Consider the following 12,951-nt stretch of genomic DNA (forward strand, 5'->3'; position numbering starts at 1 on the left):
TCCATGATGTATGCGAATGCATTGTGACCCTGGGTAGGAATGGCCTGTGTTAGCATTGCTGTCAGTCTTCTTTATTTTCTTTTATTTTTATTAGAGTATAGTTGATTTACAACGCTGTGTAAGTGGGAATGAGCCTTGGCTGAAAAGCCAATTCATGGCATACAGTCCTTTCCCCATTCTGTGCATGCATAGTACCTGAAAGTAGAGCCAGATCCTGGCTGCAAACCAGGAATTCTGATGGCTCTGCAGCCTGGAGCAGGACTAGCTGTCCTTCTATCAAAGAGCTGCAGTCAATAGCCCCAAACTAGACACAACCCAGATGTCCTTCAGTGGGTGACTGGTACATCCACGCAATAAAATACTACTCAGCAATAAGACAGAATAGACTATCAACACATACAGTGACTTGGGTGGACCTCAAGGGAATTATGCAAAATAAAAAAAGAAAGTCAATGGCAAAGGGTCCCAGTATGATCCCAGTATGTAACTTTCTTAAAAAGACAAAAACCCTAGAGATGGGGAACAAATTCGTTGCAGAGATGGGGGGGTAACACCAGGGATTTCTTTCATGCCGATGGAACAGTTCTATATCTTAATTGTGGAGATAGTTACACAATCATACACACAAGATAAGAGTGCATAGAACTACACATATACACACAAATCCACGTGGAAAATAGTGCAAATGCAATTAGGTCTGTGGTCTCCTCCCAGTAGTATACCAATGTCAGTTTTCTGGTTTTGATATTATACTGCAAGATGTCAACATGAGGGAAAGATGGATGAAGGGCACACGGGATTCTGGGCTACTTTTTGCAGCTTCCTATGAGTCTATCATTATTTCAAAAAAAAAAAAATGAACAAACCCCTTTTTAAAGCTACAGACTAAAATTCATCTGTCCAGTGATGCTGCTTCCATTCCCAAGAACTTGCCCACCACTCAGGTAGTTCCAGGTCCATTTCAATTGGTGTTTAAACACCTCATGATTCCCTCATTGCTTCTAGACATCTGCTCAGGGCCAAATAGGGTAGGGAGAGGATAGCAACTGACAGGGGAGGATAAAGAAAAACGCATTTCCTCCCAAACCTCCAGTGCACTGGGCCACCCTGTGCCTGCCCTTTACCTCAACCACCACCCAGAGCATCATTACCCAATACCAACCTACAAGGACGTTGTCTGTGTCCATGAGACACCCTGGACGTTTTGCGAGAGTCCGACTCTCCCCGCTTTCCTTTGCCAACTCTGGATGGGGAGTGGAGGATAGCCAGTAAACAGATGGGACAGAGGAGAAACCTTTGCTGGAGGGGAGACTGGGATGAAGTGAAGAGACAAATAGCTAAGGTTAAAGCTACAGTAAGTGCTCTGGCTTAGGGAGAAAACACTCAGGCTTGGAATTACCTGAATCCATTCATTTATTAAGCAGCTGTCTTTGTCTGCTCAGGCTACTGTAACAGAAGTACCACAGATTGGATACCTTAAAGAACAAACGTATTTCTCCCAGCTCTGGAGGTTGGGAAGTCCAAGATCAAGCTGTCAGCAGATTTGACGTCTGGTGAGAGCCTGTTTCCTTGTTCACAGCTGTCTTCTCACCGTGTCCTCACATGGTGGAAGGAGCAAGAGATTTCTCAGAGCTCACTTTCATTAGGGCACTAATCCCCTTACTGGGGGCTCCACCCTCATGACCTCATCACCTCCCAGAAGACTCAGCTTCTAATACCATCGTCTTGGGAGTTAGAATTTAACATTCGGGGGTAGACAGACATTTAGTCTCTAGCAGTAGGTATTTATCAAGTTCCTAGCCTGTGTTAGACTTAGTTTTCCACGCTGCAGGTACAAGGGTCCCTGGCCTCACAGAGGTTATATTGAATAGTCAAGCACTATTGCTCACCAGTCTTGTGACCTCTGAAAAGTTACTTAATATCCTTGAACTTCAGTTTCTTCTCTGGGGTTACCAATCCAACCTCACTGGATTTCTGTGAGGTTACATCAGATGGTGCCTCAGTGTTTAGCACAGTGTCTTAAACATGATAGGTGTTCAGGTTTTTTCCCAGTGCCCTCTCCCTTTGCTCCCCTTCTGTGTAGGTTGCTTATAACCATCTGACTTCCATCAGGGGAGCACAGGGCCATGGACATGGCTCAGTGCTAGAAGTTCTGCTGAACTGAATGCAGGACATTTCAGTTCAGGCCAAATGAAGTTGGGAAGGGTAATATTCTTTATGTATTTCTGCTAATTTTTGCTTTATATTTTTCATTTTCTGTGTTTGGATGTGTTCATTATTATATCTTTCTAGTGAAGTTTTTTCTTTATAAAATCGCTCTTACTCATAATAATATTTTAACTTTTCTCCTTCAACGTAGCTGGTTTGTTATTTTATATATCTGCGTCAACTTTCTTTTGTTTAGTAATGGTCTGGTTTATAGTTTTCTACCCCCTTACTTTCAGCTTTTCAAAATGTTTTAATGTGTTAGGTTTGTTTCTTGTAAACTATTTACAATTTGTCTTTTGTTTTGTTTTGTTTTGTTTTGCTTTTTAGGGCTGCACCCATAGCATATGGAGGTTCCCAGGCTAGGGGTCGAATTGGAGCTACAGCTGCTGGCATACACTACAGCCACAGCAATGCCAGATCTGAGCCGCATCTGTGACCTACACCACAGCTCACGGCAACACCGGATCCCTAACCCACTGAGCGAGGCAAGGGATTGAACCTGCACTCTCATGATTCCAAGAAAGATTCATTTCTGTTGCACCACAATGGGAACTCTTACAACTGGATTTTTAAAAATTGAATCTAGGAGTTCCTGGCTCAGCATTTTAAGGACCTGACATTGTCTCTGTGAGGATGCAGGGTGATCCCTGGCCTTGCTCAGTGGGTTAAGGATCTGGCATAGGTGCAAGCTGTGCTGTACGCCACAACTGCAGCTCCAATTTGGCCCCTGTCCTGGGAACTGCTACATGCCACAGGTGCAGGTATAAAAAGAAAAAAAAAATTGAATCAAAAGGTCTTCATCTTTAAACAGACAATTTTCTTTTTTGGTTCTATCTGAGTTAAGTAGAAATTCCCTGGGCCAGGGATCAAACCCGCATCATAGCAGTGACCCCAGCTGCTGCAGTGACAACGCCAGATCCTTAACGCATGGCACCACAAGGGAACTGCTTAACAGGCAGTTTAAGTGTTTTTTGTTTGTTTGTTTGTTTGTTTGTTTTTGTCTTTCTTTGCTATTTCTTGGGCTGCTCCTTCGGCATATGGAGGTTCCCAGACTAGGGGTCCAATCGGAGCTGTAGCCACCGGCCTATGCCAGAGCCACAGCAACACAGGATCCGAGCCATGTCTACAACCTACACCACAGCTCACGGCAACGCCGGATCCTTAACCCACTGAGCAAGGGCAGGGACCGAACCCGCAACCTCATGGTTCCTAGTCAGATTCATTAACCACTGCGCCACGACGGGAACTCCAGTTTAAGTGTTTTTTAAAAATTTATTGAGACTTCTAATATGTTCAGTACCTTTCTACTGTTATTTTGTATTTGCAAATGTATCTTCCTCTTTGCCTTTCTCTTGCCTTACTGCCTTCATTGGATTGATTTTGCTTATTTCACCTCCTCCTTTTTCACTCTACTGGTTTGGAAATTGTATAGTACAATTCTTTTTTTTTTTTCTTTTTTAGTGCCATACCCTCAGCATATGGAGGTTCCCAGGCTAGGGGTTGAATCGGAGCTGTAGCTGCCAGCCTACACTACAGCCACAAAAACACAGGATCTGAGCCATGTCTGTGACCTACACCACAGCTCATGGCAACACTGGATCCTTAACCCACTGTGCAAGGCCAGGGATCGAACCTGCATCCTCATGGATACTAGTCAGATTGGTTAACCATTGAGCCACAACAGGAACTTCTGTATAATACAATTTTATCATCTTAGTGCCTTTGCTCATCTTTAACACATCGCTTGTCTTGAAAGTGTAACATTAACCAATACCATCATCCTCCTCCCCAAAGTGGAAGGACTTTATGACACTTCAAGTCCAACCTTTGGCCTCACATCTTCCAGGTTATTGCAGAAGAGTATTGTAGTGTTACCTTGTTTTTAAGATGCTCCCTCCTGAAATTTAGCCATCAGGATTATCATCTTGGATTTCTCATACCTTTTCTCCCCCTCCTCTATTTAAATATTTCATTAGACTCGTTATGGTCCTGAATTATTCCATGAACTCCAGCTCTTGATTTTCTAATTGACGATTTGTGTCTACTGAGCCTTCCTCACAATGGGTTGTTAATCTGCATGGTTTGTAATTTTGAACTCTGTGTGTGTGTGTGTGTACATGTGGGGTGGGGGTTCCCACTCCATTTCTGATTGTGGAAATGTCCTGCCAAGCTTTGCTTTTTCTTCTGCCTGAATCACTTGTCACCATTTCTGGATTTGTTTTTATTTTAATTACTTGGATTAGAATTCCTGGTGCACATATGTAGACTGGCACAGTCTCTGGTTTCTAAATTCTTTTTCTTTTTCTTTTTTTCAAACTGGGCCCCGGGCAGAGGTTAAGCCTCCTCCCCTCTGTGGGCCGGCATGCAGTGGTTCCAGGGCCCATCTCTATTTCTTCTTGGTGTTCCATGCCTCCCAAGGATCTGAACCCAGACACCAACTCCCTGTGTGAACATTAGCCCCCAGCCCCAGCCCCAGGGGTCTCCACCACTTCAGTCCCCACTCACCACTCTGCCTGAAGGACCCTCTAGCTCGGATACCTGAGAATTTCCGCTTCCCAGCTTGGCTGTGATAAGATTTCTCTGTTGCTGTGTTTTGTCCAGTATTTCTGCATATCTGGAGGGGGGTGGCCCGTTCTACACTGGGCCAGTCTTTCACGACTGTAAACTATCTGACCTCACGTTCTTGCATGGGCGGAAGCTCACTTTCATTTCTTCAGTCAGCAAATATCACTGAGTCAGCTGGATCTGAGGGCTACAGTGCAGAATCTAGAGACTGCATCCGGCACTCTAGGCAAGGACCAGGCCTGAGGAAGAAATGTAAATTTGCAATTCTAGCAAAGGCGGCCAAGGAAAGGCACGTTATTCTGAGGCAGAGAGTCCTCCAACTGGAGCCTGACTCAGTCGGTGGTCAGGAAAGAAGCTGCCCAGATATCACAGAGGCCAGAGGTGGGGCTGTCACCAGGGCCCTCCCTCCTCCCCTTCCTCCCCTCCCCACTTCACAGTGTGAACCCCGCTGATCTGGAAGCTAACTCTCTCTACCAGGTAGCCCTGCGACACCAGGGGTGATTAAACCCTGCAGATGTGGGGGTGGGTGGCAAAGGGCAGGACTTCCCCTGGCACAATGCCCTACAGTACTGAGAAATACCCCCAAGTATGATGCCATATATGCTGTGAACCAGAAAAAAAAGGGATGTGAAAGACTTGTATGTAGAACATTGCACCTGGTGTATTTTGACTAGAGGGATGGAGGGGAAAAAAAAAAAGCCAGAACTGTATTTCTTTTGTCCTGTGGGTCATGAGTTGGAGATTTCTTCTCCTTCCAAATGATAACCAGAAAAAAAGGGGTCCTCAATTATTCTCTAAGTAAAATTTCAGGTCATTCAGATAGCCAGTGGGGTAATGAAGGAAGCATGGTGAGGATTTGGCTTTTTAAAGGAGAGGGTGCTGGCGGGGGAGAACCACAGCCCAGCTCTCGCTCTGACTTTCTGGTGGGCCCAGGGCTCTGGGCACCTGGGAGCCAGCCCCCTTTTCTGTAAGGTTAGGAAGCTGCCCCGTGGCTGGAAGGACCCATTCTATCTCTGGTGTCAGAGGAAGTGGCCTCCCCAGGTGAAAGCCCAGCTGCCCTGCACCCAGGTCCCCAGTGAGCTAAGGTCCCTTGGGGCTCCACACCCATATTCACAGGGCTGCAGAGCAGCTGGGCCGCTCACCTCCACACCCCCCACTTCCTGTCACCCATTAACCCAGGATCCAACACCCTCCGTCAGGAATTTTTCTCATCCTCAAATCCATCTTTGCAGCCAGCTCTGCCCGGGGGTGCCAAGAAATGCAGCCTCTGCGTCATGAACCGAGGGACTGAGTGTATGCCTCCTTGATGTCTACTAACCTGCCCACTTGGGTGGTGGGAAGTGAGGGCCTGGTCTCCCTTTGGAACTTCCTTTTTTGGACACAGATTGCTGACCAATCCCTTGCAGGACTGTGCTAATCCAGGGCTGGCCCCGAGCCTCCTCCCATTCTGCTGACCCAGTTTATAACCCTGGAGGCAGGGCCAAGAAGCTGAAAAGATAGAGCCCGGGGCCCTGCCGGTGCCTGAGCTTCCCAGGGCCTCGTCCCCCTCCCCTTCCCCCACCCCGAGCCAACCTGTCCTCCCCTTTCCACTTCCTGGGCCGTGAGTCACCCAGCAGCTCCCTCTCAGCATGGCAGGTATGTGTCACTTCCTTATGCTGGTGGAGACCCAGACTTTGAGCGTGTCCCCCTCCCCCAGCACCTGTGACTTGTCTAATCTGATGGAATAGGGCTGAAAGGGTTGGACCCTCAAGGCCATGGCAGCATCCTGGTCGGCATTTATTGTTGGGCTGAATTTATCTGGCACCTGTGGAGGGCCTTCTTTGTTTTCACTGGGAGGTATCTAGGAGAAGCAAGGGCCTGGGACAGTCTGCTTCATCGTGTTCTCTGCCACCCCCACATTCAGCCCCCCATCCCATTCCCCAGAACCGCTCTGCTCACCCCTCACCTTCGCCCCCAGTAATGCAGCAATGCTCCTGTGGTCTTGGGTCAGCCCCTTTATGTCAGCCTGCCCCTCCCTGGGGAGGCCACAGGTTGATGCAGAGCCCTGGGATTGGGCAGGAGGGACCCAGCCTCACTGGTTCATCACTTTCAGTCCTGGTCCTGGCCTCCCTATCAGACTTGGATGAGAGAGATCAGCCAGCTGGCCAAGAGCCACTCACATGTGAAACCTCAAGCCACCAGGTAGAAATAAGGGTCACAAAGTGCAGGCATGTCGCTGCTCTGTCGGCACTATCACACTTCTTTGTGATAAAGGACACCCATGATACCCACGCAGCCAGAGTTGGCTGGGAATTCTTCTGACAGGGGCTCTTGACTCAGGTCTTCCAAGGAGAGCCACCATCCTGCTGCTCATGAGCAGTGGGGACAGTCCAGGATATCCTGCTGAGCCCTGGGAAGTCTCCCTGGTGAGGTAGGGACAGCCTGGGCCAGTGCAGTCTAGGAGGCCATGGGACTTCTCTGGTCCTGGACCCAGTTCTGAGGGCCCTGTCTTGAACTAGAGGGCGAGGGCTTGCTAGAAGGATATAGGGAGATGGAAATCTCGTGAGAACTGTTTGAAGGACTGGAGACAACGTGGAGGAGCAGATGAGCTGTTTCCTGATATGGAAAGGCTGTTTGTTGAGAGTGAGAAGTGCTTTGTTACATGTATGTCCAGGCGGCAGACCCAGAAGTCATAGAAAAGTAGATCTGGGCTGAGTAGAAAAGAAGGCTTGGTATAATGAGAGCCCTGAACAATGGGCCAGGCTGCTGACATTTTGAGACAGTGAGTTCCCTGTCACGAGAAGAATTCAAGCAGGAGTTAGTCTAGAGCGAGCTCCTGCGCTGGGCTGAAGCTTGGGCTGCATCATCTTCCCCATGCTCGCTTCCTGGGATCTCTGATTGGGGTCTAGCTCTGCCTTTCTTCCAAGTCCACTATGTTCCCACAGCAAATCTTTGTCGTTTTCATCCTGGGACTCTGCCCCTGAGTGAGACAGAGGGACCCAGTCCGGCCTGTGCCCGGGCATGGGGTGGGCTGTGTGACGGCTCTTGGCAGGAGCCCCAGAAAAGTCTGCCATGTGCTGAGCTGGCCCAGTCACTGAGTATTTCTGTATCATGTTGCTGTGAATTCTTCCTGGTCATCTTACCCGCCCCCAGTCCTGTAGGTCAAGATTACTCTCCCTCAGGCGGCCGATGAGGAAGTAAAGAAATATCCAGGCCACTGCAAGGCTAAGATTAGGCCCAGAGCCTGCCCTGCTGTTCCTGGTGCCTTTCATGGAATGCCCATGGGGTACCTCGCATCCTCTACACAGCCTCGAGCAGAATCCCACAGCAACTCTGAAACAGCTGCGCGATCATCCCATTTTACAGAGGAGGAAACCAAAACTCAGAATAGTTGGAACTGTGTCTGTGACACACAACTTGTAAGGGACAGAGATATGTTGCTAGGACCTCCACCAGCAGCCTGTGGACATGCAGGGAAGGTGCCCCGTGCAGTGGCCGAGCATGTGCCCAGGGGATTGGGCCAGATTCTTAGTTCCGTACTCCTGGGGTCAAGTGGCCTATTCCAGGTTCTGTGCTAAATACAACTGCAGACATACGTGTACAAGGTACTGTTCCCAGCTTGTGACAAGCCTGTGGTCCCAAAGAGTGAACTTAGATATCTGCAATATCTTGCTCTTGTTGGGAGCAAGGGGCAACCTATTGAAGGACGGGAGGGAAAGCTTCATAACAGAGATGGAACTTGGAATGGACTTTACAGAGTTCCTGTTGTGGCTCAGTGGGTTAAGAACCCAACTAGTATCCATGAGGATGCAGGTTTGATCCTCGCTCAATGAGTTAAGGATCTGGTGTTGCCGTGAGCACAGCGTGGGCCAAAGACACAGCTCAGATCTGGCGTTGCTGTGCCTGTGGTGTAGGCTGGCGCTGTAGCTCTGATTTGATCCCTAGCCTGAGAACCTCCATATGCCACTGGTGTGGCCCTAAAAGACAAAAAAAAAAAAAAGGCAGAAAAGAAATGAACTTTTTGAGGAGCAGCCTTAGAGAACAGAACTGGGCCCGTGGATTACGGCCTGTGGTTAAGCAAGTATGACTGACCCTCTCATGCTTTCACCCACCATGGGTGGCCCCAGCCCCCAATGCAACTGTGCAACCCAAGCTCCTTATCCTCCAACTTGTTGAATAGCCTCACCAGGCTCCCATCTCCCAGAGAAGGTTGATGGCGACATTGGTTCCTCCTGCAGTCAGCTACCAATCCCTGTGGTAGCTAAAAGGGGGATAAAAGCACAGCCCCCTCTATCCATCCCTTATTGTTACTTCTCATCCCTCCCAAGACGCTAATTCTTCTTGCCTAAATCAATGTATCAGGCACCAAGTTGCTCCCTCAGGGCCTTTCCTTGCGAATTTGCCTTATGCATAATCGCAGTAGAGTCACCTTTATAAGCCTTTGAATCAGCAGGCTTACCCTTTCCTGCTGTCTTGCCCACATTCGTTCTAAGCTTTGCTGAAAACTTCCCTCCCACTTCCTTTGTTGACAAACCTGCTCGTCCCTGAAGCCCTTCCCCCTTATCCACGGGGCCCTCCCCCAGCAGAAGAGGTGAACGCCTTCCCTTCCCTGGCTGCCCGGTTATGATTTGATTTGTGCCTCTCTGGGAAGCACACGCCACACTTTGCCAGGTGGAATCAAGTTGTGGACACTTCTGTCTGCCCAGCTTGGTTGTAAACTTCCACACCACCCTTTGCTTGCCTTTGGAGCCCCTCTCCTGGGCCTGCGTGGTGGGCGTGCAGTGATGTTCCTGGAGGCTATTGCAATCACGGAGCCAGCCTGCGGCGCAGACCTGGGCTGAGGGGGTGCAGACGGAGACCCTGGGAAAGCGGCTACACTAACCTTGGCACCGTGCCACCTGGGCTTTCTATGGGAAAAGAAACTATTGAGCAAGACCAGGGATCTGCCAAAGCCCCAGCTGGTTTCCTCTACAATGTGACAAAGTCCTGTATGTTTCCTTGAGAGACAGTGTGGTGTTGGGTGGGGAAATAGGAGCCAGGTTTGCCATTTCCAAGCTTCAGGACCCCAGGAAAGTTCATTGAACATCTCTCTACCTCAGTTTCCCCCTCATTTTGAGAAATAATATTTGTAACAAGGCACATTAAAAATACCCAAGGCATGTCTATTATTTTAAGGTTATTATACTAACTTTATAGTTATAGTTAGATTAGAACTCAAACAATGTTGTATTACTAGTAACCTGGCCTCCTCCCAGAAGGCAAGAGGTGCACGTCTGAGAATGGGGAGGCTGGAGGGGCCCCAGGTGATGGGGACTGTCGGGGAGGGGTAGTCATTGGAAATGTACCTTCCTGTCAAAGGCCGCAAAAGGGACCCTCAGAGGATTCAGGCGTGAGATACGGCAACGAGGAATTGCAGACCAAGCCCTCCTGAGAGGATTCCAAACAACACCCGTCAGACCTTATGTTTTCAGAGTGTTTTCCCCTCCGCTGACACTACCCCAGAAATACGAGCCCTCTGGCCGTCAGCCCTGGCAACACCCCCCTCATCTCTCCCTTACTCAGCTTTGGTTTCAAATAGGACAGTGGCCCACCTAGTATCCACTTCATGTGATCGACAGGAAATCTGAAACCCAAACAGGCAAATCATGGCTGGGAACTTGAGTCTTCAGATGACTGGGAACATCCTAGGTGATCTCAGGCGACTCTGTACCACCCCGACCCTAGAATTAATTTAGCCTCCCTGAGAACAGCTGGTCCCTTGGTGCTTCCACCTCCCCAGTCTCTCCATCTGCTATGATCTGAATGTGTCCCTCACTCCATAAATTCACCCCCACCTCAAGGTGACGGTATTAGGAGATGGGACTTTGGGGAGGTGATAAGTCATGAGGGTGGAGCTCTCATGAATAAGATTAGTGCCCTTATAAAAGAAACCCCACAAATCTCCTTTGCACCTTCCACCAGGCAAAGACAGAGCGAGAAATCTGTCACCCAAGAGAGGGCCCTCCCCTGGCCAGGCTGGCACCCAGATTCCAGACTTCCAGCCTCCAGACCTGTGAGAAATAAATGTCTGTCATGCATAAGTCACCCAGCCGTAGTGTCCTGTGACAGCAGCCCTAACAGACGAAGAGGATATCCCAGGGGTTCTGCTAGAGCAGTTACCCTTCCCCTTCCCACTCCATAGGTTTTCCAACAACCCAGTTTGTTTCCTATGTAAGCAACACAGTCTCTCTAGGCAAAACCAGCCTCCAGATGTGGGTGCCCAGGGTCTCGTAGGGGTAGGCAGCCTTCACCTCTTTCAGTGTCAGAGGTCTTTTAGCTGACTGATGGGCATCTGCCAACAATCCTGCAGAGTCCGCTCTGGGCTGAGATCAGACTGGCACCTGGGGACAGAAGAGACCTCGACCTCCAGCCCCCTCCTTCTCCCCCTCAGTACCTGACCTCCCACTTCTGGGAGGCAGTGCCCAAGCAGGGTTCCTGGGCTTCCCCGGGCTGAACAATATGCAAATTGCTTGAGAGGAAGCCTGTGTCCCCGAGGGAAGCAGGGGTCCCATTAGAAACTGCTGAGAATGTAGGTCAGAGGCTGGGAGAGGACAGCTCGGGGCTGCAACTCTTTTGTCCAGGGTATTTGTGCTTGTGGGTCTGTGTGTGTGTGGACAGAAGAGGGTGCTACAGGGCGAGGGTGGGGCACCAGGCAGAGCGGAGTGGTGCCTGAGAAACAGTGTTATTAGGTAGAGAGGGGGAGGCTATACCCTGGCTTACCTGACATTTGAAGAAGTAGAAGTTCACTGAAAATGAGGACTCTAAGGTTCTAGAGAGGTCTGGACCTCTTCCATTTTTTCGAGCTCTCTGTATTAAAATAGAAGAGAAGTTCCTGTCGTGGCTCAGTGGAAACGAATCAGACCAGTATCCATGAGGACTCAGGTTTGATCCCTGGCCCCACTCAGTGGGCTAAGGATCCGGTGTTGCTGTGAGCTGTGCTGTAGTTTGCAGATGTGGCTTGGATCTGGTGCTGCTGTGGCTGTGGTATAGGCTGGCAGCTACAGCTCCCATTTAACACCTAGCCTGAGAACCTCCAGTTGCCGCCCTAAAAAAATAAAAATAAAATAAAATAGAAGAAGAACTATCAAGAGGGCAAAAATATAGTGATGTATTTTAAATGTTTACTTTTACCAACTAGTAGTTGTAAACACACACACACACCGTGACCTTATGAATGGACTTAGAAATAATGTCAAGGGCCCTCTGTCCTGTGAAGCCTGAGGCCCTCTTAGCTTTGTAGTAGCCCAGCCTTCCCTGAGACCCTCTTGGGGGCATCAGGAGGCAGGCAGAGGCCCTGGCATTCTGTGAAGCTGAGTAAAAAGAGATCTGAATGCACTTGTTCCTGCTGAGGTGGTGAGGGGGCTGAACACACCAGGTATGCAAGTGTCTGAACCTGTCCAAGGGTCCTTTCTCAGCCAAATATCCAGCTAGGCATGGAGGAAGGCCATGGATCTCCTGCAAATTCTTCTCTCCCCTGCAGTCACCCCATATCCATCCCCTGCAAGTGCAGCAGGCATCAATGAGAAACTCCTGTTAGGTCCCTTTGACTCCTCATCCAGAGCTGGGGGACAAAGAGGGCCCCATGGATCATGACACCTTGGAGTCAGGCCTAGGCTGGGTCTGCTCTGTTCGGGGGAATGGCCTTTCTGGTGTCCAAACCCACACTGCCCTTGTAACCAACTCCAGGTGGCCGAGAACCATCCTTTCACTCTGCTCCAGGGTGAGTGGGTGACAGTCTGGTAGCTCTTATCAGAGCTGTTGCTCAGTTGGGTTGTTTCTGAGGAAGGTAGGAGGAAAGGCAAGAGCTTAGTCTTCAAACTACTGATTTCTCCCTTCCACTGACAAGGACCCTCTCCTTGACCAAACTTTAGTCAGGGGCCCTCTTCTCAACTTGGCCCCATCTTGGGCCTGACAAACTCAGTTAAGCTAGAATACCCTGACTCTTTGATACCTAGCCAAGTCCCTCTTAGCAGTTTTCCATCCACTGATTCCCTCACCTGCCCACTCACTATAACCCCTAGCTGCCTCAGTTGTATCTGGAGATGAGTTCAGTCTCTCTCCTGTTGCAGTAGTCTTGAATAAAGTCTAGCCTGTTGAACTCCCTCCGGTGTATTTTCCCTTTGCGCATATACGTGCATCCATGCAAACTCTTAACAAAGT

At 49.3% G+C, this 12,951-nt stretch overlaps 1 protein-coding gene and 1 long non-coding RNA gene across 30 annotated transcripts in view; one reads left to right on the forward strand and one right to left on the reverse strand.

The window, feature by feature from the left end:
- The window catches only part of PTK2B (protein tyrosine kinase 2 beta), a 143,582-nt gene that overhangs the window by 40,287 nt on the left and 90,344 nt on the right, over nt 1-12,951 (forward strand). For 2 of the 29 annotated variants that reach the window (XM_084997736.1, XM_084997747.1), the window contains exon 1: nt 6,260-6,408. The exons of 25 other annotated variants lie outside the window; for them this stretch is intronic. The gene's annotated coding sequence lies outside the window, so the exon portion shown is untranslated. Of the gene's footprint in view, nt 1-6,235; nt 6,409-12,951 lie in introns of those variants that run through there. 2 more of the 29 variants (XM_021073184.2, XM_021073179.2) reach the window with 2 other exon arrangements.
- LOC146396471 (uncharacterized) lies at nt 2,706-10,492 on the reverse strand. Its single transcript, XR_014828429.1, has 2 exons — nt 3,860-10,492; nt 2,706-3,417 (listed from the first exon to the last, which is right to left on the reverse strand). It is a non-coding gene; the product is annotated as an uncharacterized LOC146396471 (long non-coding RNA).

Source organism: Sus scrofa, chromosome 14 (assembly GCF_054392235.1).
Source record: "Sus scrofa isolate SSC_HxYL_T2T_F1_AM1 chromosome 14, Sscrofa_HxYL_maternal_Yorkshire_Landrace_v2.0, whole genome shotgun sequence".
In the NCBI taxonomy this organism is placed as follows: Eukaryota; Metazoa; Chordata; class Mammalia; order Artiodactyla; family Suidae; genus Sus; species Sus scrofa.